At 44.4% G+C, this 8,019-nt stretch overlaps 1 pseudogene across 1 annotated transcript; it reads right to left on the reverse strand.

The window, feature by feature from the left end:
- Positions 1-2,286: 2,286 nt before the first annotated feature.
- On the reverse strand, positions 2,287-6,819 carry LOC308251710 (keratin, type I cytoskeletal 18-like; annotated as a pseudogene). Its single transcript has 2 exons — positions 6,713-6,819; positions 2,287-3,377 (listed from the first exon to the last, which is right to left on the reverse strand). The product of its transcript is annotated as a keratin, type I cytoskeletal 18-like (transcript).
- Between the last annotated feature and the right edge of the window lie 1,200 nt (positions 6,820-8,019).

The raw sequence follows: 8,019 nt of genomic DNA on the forward strand, positions 1-8,019 counted from the left end.
CCTCCCCCGTGCACGAATTTCGTGCACCGGGCCTCTAGTAATAATAATAATTTTGTTGCCCGTTTTACAAAATGAAGCTAAGAATGTTTGATTCTTAACTTAATTTCAACCGCTCTAGTTGTAAGGGTAACACTGCCGACTAGACAGGATTCCATGCATGAAAATAGTGACTTTTAAGGAATTATAGAAGTATCTGCCTAAAATTCTGGCACAAGAGTCTAACTGGGGGACCAGCACTTCGAAGCTTACTCACATCTTCCTAAAGGACCCTGGTTATCCATGTTATTTGGGGGATGTCTCCGTGTCAATTCTGCCACGTTCATTTTTACTTGGAGGAAATTGCAAATAAGAAGAATATATAGTCTCATTAAAGAGAATGTGTTCATGGAAGAAGTTAACTGTGTGGATTTGGTGTTCTTCTGAATTTCCTTGTGGACAGCCTCGTCTTTTTTCCCAGACCACCACTGTTTCAGAACATTCACTTTTTTCCCCAAGAGGAGCCCACCCTGAATAGGTGGAGCGGAGGAGCACAAGTTCTTTCCCTGGCCACCAGGGGGCGAAGGGATCCATTTTAGGGGCCTTAGCATGTGCTCTGGGCTTTAAACACAGGTGGACCGAAATTCCTGTTGTTGTTAAAGTTATGGTGAATTCTGGTTGTATCCCTCGCTTTTGGTTTATGAAGTGGTCAAATAGAGGGGACAGAAGCTGGTCTTTCCATTCATATCAGGATGTATGTATGTATTTATTTTTATTCCTTTTTTTTTTAGAAAGAGGGAGAAAGAAACATCAATGTGAGAGGGAAACATCAATAGGTTGCCTACCGTACAGGCCCCCACCTGGGATCGAACCCGAAATCTTGGTATGTGCTCTGTCCGAACCGTTCGGTGTTTGGGACAACACTCCAATCAACTGAGCTACCCAGCCAGGACAGGGTGTGTTTATTTTATGAGGACAGGCAATAAATATTTTAATAAATGTAAAGATACAGATTAAAATGTGCAATTCTGAGTCTTGAAAAATTCTAAGTTGTAAAAATACTTCTATTTCTTATCCCTGAGTGCTTCTCAATCGTTCTTGCTGCAAGGTGCGCATATGAAGTCATATGCAGGTATTTGCATAAATTTTCCTCATGAAACCTCTTTCAACCTTTTAATAAAAAACCTGAACTTTCTTGCATGAATATAATTTTTAAAAGTATTTTTTAATTGATTTCAGAAAGGAAGGGAGAGGGAAAGGGAAAAACATCAATGATGAGAGAATCATCCATTGTCTGCCTCCTGCACACCCCCCACGGGGAATAGAGACCAAAACCCAGGCATGTATCCCAACTGGGAATCGAACTGTGACCTCCTGGTTCATAGGTCAACCCTCAACCACTGAACCACACAGGCCAGGGATGAATATAACTTTTAAAATTAACTTCTATACTTATAATCAGTATATACAATTACTGATTGAGAAATTTGCTAATGGTCTCTTGAAATTCTTTTTAATGTTATGAAATGTTTATAAGCTTTTTATGATATTTTTCTTTTAACTATATTTTTCTTTTCACTTTGAGCTATAACATCAAAGTGAACAGTTTTTAAATTTTTACATATGTGTGACTTTTTACATGTGTATGGACCTCTGTCACCAGCACCTAGGTCAAAATATAGAACATTTCCATCCCCACAAGGGGCTCCCTCATATCCATCCCCACAAAGGGCTCCCTCATATCCTTTTCCAGTTATCTTCCCCACCCATTTATTCCAACTTCTATCACTGTATTTATTTTGCTTATTCTTGAACTTCCTATTGATGAAATTGTACAGAATGTACTCTTTCTGTCTGGCTTCTTCTGTGCAATATTATATCTGTGAGATTTATCCCTATTGTTAAGTGGATCAAATTATTCTTTTAAAAAAATTGTTGAGTTGTATTCTATTGTATGAATATACCACTATTTATATATTCATTTTCCTGTTGATGGACATTTGGTTTGTTTCAAATTTCCTCAATTTCCCTCCTATGGTCTCTCAACTTTTTATTGGCCTTTTACACACACACACCACCACCCCCCTCCGCCGAAGGTGCCCCACTTCTGCTGCCTTAATGCCTTGGAACTCTGGTGTTGTTTACCTCCGACCCCATTTTGCCATCGGTGGTGGCCTTTTTTTTTTTTTTTTTGTATTTATTGATTTTCGAAAGAGAGAGGGAAAGAGAGAAACACCAATTTGTTGTTCCACTTATTTATGCATTCATTGGTTGCTTCTTGTGTGTGCCTTGACCGGCAACCTTGACATATTAGGTTGATTCTCTAACAAACTGAGCTACCTGGCCAGGGTGGTTCTTTTGGATGGATTGCATGGTGTTGCTGTTGTCCAGGGTGTCACCAAGATCAACGTCCTTCCCTTCTCCCAGCAGGCTGTGGTAGGAGGCGATCCAGCCTCCAGCTTGACCTTGACGTTCAGCAGGGCCTTGTACTCCTGGGCTTGGTGCTGCCCCTCTGCATCTCATAGTGCATCTCTTGTTCCCTCGGGCTATTCTCCAAACTGGCCTTCAGATTTCCATTGGGTCCAGGTGGATCTCCAAGGACTGGACCGTACGTCTCAGCTTTGTGAATGTCATCTCAGCAGCTCTTATGTCAGCGGTCTGGGAGGTGACCACTGTGGTGCTGTCCTCAATCTGCTGGGACCAGTGCTTGTCTAGTTCCTCTCGGTTCTCCCGAGCCAGCTCATCATACTGGGCCCAGATGTGTGCCATGATCTTGCTGAGGTCCCGAGATTTGGGAGCATCCAACTCCACTGTCAACCCAGAGTTGGCAATCTGGTTTCGTAGACCATTTACTTCCTCCTCGTGGTTCTTCTTCATGAAGAGCAACTCCTCTTTGAGAGCCTCAGTCTCTGTCTCCAGATGCAGCGGAGTGATTTTGGTGTCATCAGTGACCACTGATGTCGCTCTCCAAACACTGACTCATGGCCAACTCTGTCTCATACTTGACTCTGAAGTCGTCAGCAGCAAGACGGGCATTGTCAATCTGCAGAACGATGCCAGCATTGTCCACAGAATGTGCAAAGATCTGACCCCTCAGGTCCTTGATGGTCTTGAAATAGCCCCCCAGTCTGTGGCCCAAGCTCCCTTCTTCTGCAGGAGTTCTGGATTTTGCTCTCCAGTCCCCCATCATCAGCCACCAGGCTTCTCACCTTCTCCAGGTAGGAGGCCAGGCAGTCATTCAGGCATTGCACAGTCTCCTTCTTGCTCTGGATGCCCCCTATGCCTCCCAGACCCCTGGTCATCCCCACAGCCAGGTCCTCGGACCCCCACTGCCCCACACGCTGGTAAAGTGGGATGCAGAGAGGCCCAGGAGCTCAAGCCCCCAAAGCTGTGCTGCTGGCCTGCGGGTTCAGTGGCTGGGCAACTGCACAGAGCCCAGGTCTGCTAGTTTTACGTAGAAGCTGGACTGGCTGCGAAGCTCGTGTTGTTCTGAGAGGAAGGCAAGAGGCTAAGACTCAGGTTCAAGTAGCAGTCCTATTTCCTCAAATTCTTGATAGGCGCAATTGACAAGAAACTTGGGGTGCACACAAACAGGTGACAAGAAATGAAAAACAAACAATTTTTGCAAATCACTCAAAAATTACAACAGGCAAAATTATACTTTGCAGGTGATAGGAAATTTAAAACCACCTTTTGCAAGTCATTCACGATGACAGGTGAGATTATATTGGAAGACCCCTGTGTTCCCTCTTTGTTCACTGGCAAATCTAAGCTTTAAAATTTCTTCTAATGATGTGCATGGATTTTGAATCCAGTTGAATATTTTTCTACCAGAAATTTCAAATAATGACGATGCTCTTGTTTTCAGGACGTGCTTGTGTTAGAGTAGTCACTCCGCTGCTGACTTGATCCCTACCAAAAGGGCACTCCAGCTGCAAATTGATACCCATGAAGATGGGGACTTGGGGCCTTTCCCTGGAGCTGTCTCCACCCGAAGCCCTCTTCTGTCTCCCTGTGTATTGTCTATCCTTATTATAAGGACACCATTGAATGTAGGGCCCACCCTATTCCAGCATAGTCTTAACATATCTAATTACATCTGTTCTATTTTTTGCCAATAAAACTTTATTTATAAAGATAGGCAGGGGACCAGATTTGACCTACAGGCTGTAGTTTGCCAATCCTGGCCCTATAGGTTGGAGTATATAACCAATAACCTATTGGTGGGCTTATGGCAGATGTAATGGGAAAAAAGTATTAAAGTGCATAAGAAATTGTCAGAGAGCAAGGCCACAACAGGAAGTCAAAAGATAAAAACTAAAATAGGTTCATACTAGAAGAAATAGTTAAGTGTTGAAGATGGTTGGCTGCTGGAGGTAGGCTATTAGTGGGATTTGAGGAGGCAGAGGTGTTATAAACCTTTATGATCGGTTTGATACTCAAACAACAACAACAAAGATGTATTACCTTAATAAAAAAAGTAAAAACTTAAAAAAACAGTCAACTAATGTCAGGGCACTCCATCTTTACTGCCTATATTGTACCAGATTCTGTGGTATAGTCTCTCTGGGCCTGTGGAATTCCCACCAGGGGGCGCTGTGAGAAAAGTTACAGTTTTTCTCTGTAAATAGAAAATAAGAATCACCCTGGCTACAGTAGGGCTTGCCAATCTACCACCCCAGGGGCTGGATCCGGCCCTTTACCTGAATTTGTTTTGTTTGTTGTTTTGCTCTTTTATTTTTATTGAGGTATAGTTGATATATTAGTTTCAGGTATACAATATAATGATTTAATGTTTGCATATATGGCAAAATGTTCACCACAATAAGTCTAGTTATCATCTGTCACCAAACATAAATACAGAATTTTTTTACTTGTGATGAGAACTTTTTTCATTGAAATTTTTTTATTTAAGTACTAGAGGCCCAGTGCACAAAATTCGTGCACTCATGGGGGCATGGAGGGCCTCAGCCCAGATTGTGAGAGGGCGCAGGCCAGGCCGAAGGACCCCACCAGTGCACAATTGGGGCCGGGGAGGGACATGGGAGGTTGGCCAGCTGGGGAGAGACCATGGGAGGGCTCCAAGGTGTGTCCAGCCCGTCTTGCTCAGTCCTGATTGGCCAGACACCAATAGCAAGCTAACCTACCAGTCAGAGGTCTGCCCCCTGGTGGTCAGTGCACGTCATAGTGAGTGGTTGAGCAGCTTTAACATATCATTAGCATACTGGAGGCCCAGTGCACAAAATTCATGCACTGGGGAGGGTGTCCCTCAGCCCGGCCTGCCCCTTCTCACAGTCCGGGAGCCCTCAGGGGATGTCCTACTGACTGCTCACGGGGAGTGGGCCTAAGCTGCAGTCTGGCCTCCCTCTGCTGGAGGTGACTGGCTGATCAGGGAAAGGCACTGCCCCCATGACCCCCTCGCTGCTGCCACCTCTGGCCTCCCTCTGCAGGAGGCGACCCGGCGATCACGGGAAAGCCACACCCCCATCACACCTCTGCTGCTGCCACTGCCAGCCACGAGGCTGCCTGAGCCTCACCTGGCCCTCATTGCCTGAGCCTTGGGCCCTCGCAGTGGCAGTGGCGGCGGCTTGCCTGAGCCTGGGGCCAGCCCTGGGCAAATGGTAGCCACCATTGCATCCCCAAAGCTGCAAGTCTCTGCCCCTGTCCCCAACACTGCAAGTCCCTAGCCTGCTGATCGGTCGTTACTGTGACAGTGTCCTGACCAATTTGCATATTACCTTATTATTAGATAGAATATATTGGTTATATTAGTTTCAGTTATACACTACAGTGATTTAATATTTTTATACCTTACAATGTAATCACCCCACTAATTCTAGTAATCACATGTCATCATGCAAACTTATCACAATATTATTGACGATATTCCCTTTCTCTTTTAGACCCTTCCCCCACCCCCTCCCTTCTGGTAACCTTCCCTTTGGTCTCTGTTTCTGTGAGTCTATTTTGTTTTGTGTGTTTTTTTTAGATTTCACATATAAGTGAAATCATGATATTTGTTTTTCTCTGCCTGACTTTTTTTACTTAGCATAATACCCTCTATATCCATCTGTGTTGTTGCAAATGGAAGATTTCATTCTTTTTTATTGCTGTGTAATATTTCATTATATGTTGGTAGGTGTGTGTATCACATATTCTTTATCCATTCATCTACCAATGGACAGCTAGGTTACTTCTATACCTTGGCTATGGTAAACAGAGCTGTAATAAATATAAGGCTGTATGTATCTTTTCCAACTAGTGTTTTCATTTTCTTTGGATGAATACCCAGAGGTGCTGGGTCGTATGGTATATCTATTTTTATCTTGATGAGTCTCCCTCCTTCTCTTTCCATAGGGACTGCAGCAGTTTGCAGCCCCACCAACAGTGCACAAGGGTTCCCTTTCCCCCACATCCTTGCCAGCACATGTTATTTGTTGACTTTTTGATAGCAGTCATTCTGCCTGGTGTGAGGTAGTATCTCATTGTGGTTTTGATTTGCATTACCCTGATGATTAGTGATGGTGAGCATCTTTTCATGTCTGTTGGCCATCTGAATATCTTCTTTGGATAAATGTCTTTTCATGTTGTATGAGTTTCTTAATTATGTTGGATACCAATGGTAGGAGGGGGTGAGATCGGGGCTGACATTGCCCACCCCTTACATCTCAGCTCAAGCAGCCTCTCCAGACCTCCCTGCCTGGGTCAGCTCCCTCATCAAACTCTCTGGACCTACCTTGGGTCTCTTTGCACAATTCTCGGTTTCTCTGTTGTCTCAAGAAACATTCTTAATCTGGTTTTGCTCATTTTTGTGTCCTCAGCATCCAGCACAATGCCCAACATAGGGGCTGTGGCTCCGTATAGACTTCATCAACACATGCAGGAAGCAATGCATGCATGAATGAATGATGAGTGAATGAATGAATGGTCAAGCTAAATGAAAACCACAATTATCCTGCCCAGGAAGCAGTGGGGGTGGGGGTGGTATGGGGAGGCAGGGACAGGAAGTGATGTCACAAAAGGTGGCTGGGACAGAAGGTTCTGGAAGGGCTGGTAGGGAGGGAAACTGCCCAGCTTCCTGCCTCTCGTCACCACCACATCCTGGCTGGACCAGAAGGTGACGAGGGCTGGGAAGACGCAGCACATGTAAGCTTTCCACGGGGAGCGACTTGTTTGTCACTTTTGTGGAAGAAAAAAACACCTTGAGTATCCAGATGGCTCAGCAACCAATGCCTTGCTGTGATGGCCAGACCCACACCTTGTGAAGAGTGGCAGGTGCCAGTGGTATGGGAGAGGGGCACTTGGGCGTCCTTTGGGATTCAGCATCTGACTGTCATTCAGCAGCACATTTCACTAGGATTTGGTCTCACCACAGTCACATGTTTTGGCTTTGAGCCAAAGATACTGAGCCTCAGCATCTTAAAAAATTTTTTTTAATTTTTTTATTTTAGAGAGAGGAAGGGAAAGAGACAAAGAGAGAGAGGGAAGAGAAACAATGATTGGTTGTGTCCAGTGTGCACTCCAACTGGGGATTGAACCTGCAATCTAGGTATGTGCCTTGACGAGGACTCAACCCTGCAACCTTTTTGGTGCACGGGATGTCGCTCCAATCCACTGAGCCGCTGGGTCAGGGTGTGATGAAGACTTTTTAACAACGAGTACAGAATTAGTATATGAACAAAGCTCAAGCCTATATAGAAAGTGGGGAGTTATTTGCTAATAAATTATTTTCTTTTTATATTTTATCTTTAGTAATACCTGACAACCCAATCAATTAGCTACAGAAGATTTGGTCCATTTTAAGACATACAGTATAGGTTTTCCACATATAGTAGAGTCCCAGACAGTTCTATGAGGTTTGACAAATCCATAGAGTTGTATAACCACCAATTCAGTCAGATATAGTACATTTCCATCAACCCCCAATTCTCTCATGTTTCCCCTTTGTAGTCAATCCCTCTTCCTGCCACAGCCCCTGGCAGCCTTGGGCTGTTCTCTGTCACTATAGTTTTGCCTTTTTTAGAAAGTGACATAAATGAAACC

Source organism: Plecotus auritus (genome assembly GCF_963455305.1).
Source record: "Plecotus auritus genome assembly, chromosome: 6".
NCBI lineage: Eukaryota > Metazoa > Chordata > Mammalia > Chiroptera > Vespertilionidae > Plecotus > Plecotus auritus.